Here is a 909-nt window from a genome sequence, read left to right on the forward strand (position 1 = left end):
GGGGGGGGGGGGGGGGGGGTACTGTAAGGATGGTACTTTTCTGTGGCCCGGTTTGTCTGTGTTCCCTCGTGCTCCCTCATTAGTTCCATTGTTACCACCCGTGTCTCGTCCCAGCTGTCTGTAATTATGTCTCGTCTTGTCTCTGTATATAAGCCGTTTGTTCTGTCTTGTTCATCGTCGCGTCATCTTCGTTGGGTCTCCTGAGTCTTCCCCTGAGTCTTCCTGGTTCCTCGAGTTCCCCGTGTCTCTCGTGTCTCCTGAGTTTCTCGTGCCTCCTTCATATGCTCATGTAAGTTTTGCTGCCCCGTCAGCTTGTTATTTTGTACTTTCATTTTTCATTAAAATCCTATTTTTGTATTTCTGCCGAGTTGAGTCCCTGTTCTGCACTCTGGGTTCGCTCCTGACCACAAATCCTAACACCTTGGGCAGTTCCCGGTGAGTCCTCCTCATGGTGTCTCTGGTCAGATCCACCAGAGAACTCCAGATAGACGAGTGGTGCCATCAACACTGACCCAGTAAGGAGCAGAACCTGGTGACATGACGCCTTGGTCTGGTTATGCTATTTTAAGCTGATGCAACTTGGTAAATCATTTCCTGGCTTGCAGTAACGATAAATGACTTTATCTGATCAGATTAAATAACTTCTTTCAACCAAAATCCAGTAAACTATTTATTAAAATAGTAAGACTTTGTCTAAATTCATGCGTGTATAAAACTGAAATAAATCCTGCTCAAATAGTCAATTTAGCCTCAGATAAGAGAATTAAGCCTTGATTGATCCATTATTATTTGTTTATTATTGTTGTTGTGGTGATATTGCCCCTAGTGGTGTGTCTCTGTCCTGTTTCTGTCCTGTTTCCTTTCATGTGATTTCCCTTTTCCCACACCTGTGAGCCTGACAGGTGTTTT

Source organism: Nematolebias whitei, chromosome 13 (genome assembly GCF_014905685.2).
Source record: "Nematolebias whitei isolate Nwh7 chromosome 13, NemWhi1, whole genome shotgun sequence".
NCBI classification, from domain to species: Eukaryota; Metazoa; Chordata; class Actinopteri; order Cyprinodontiformes; family Rivulidae; genus Nematolebias; species Nematolebias whitei.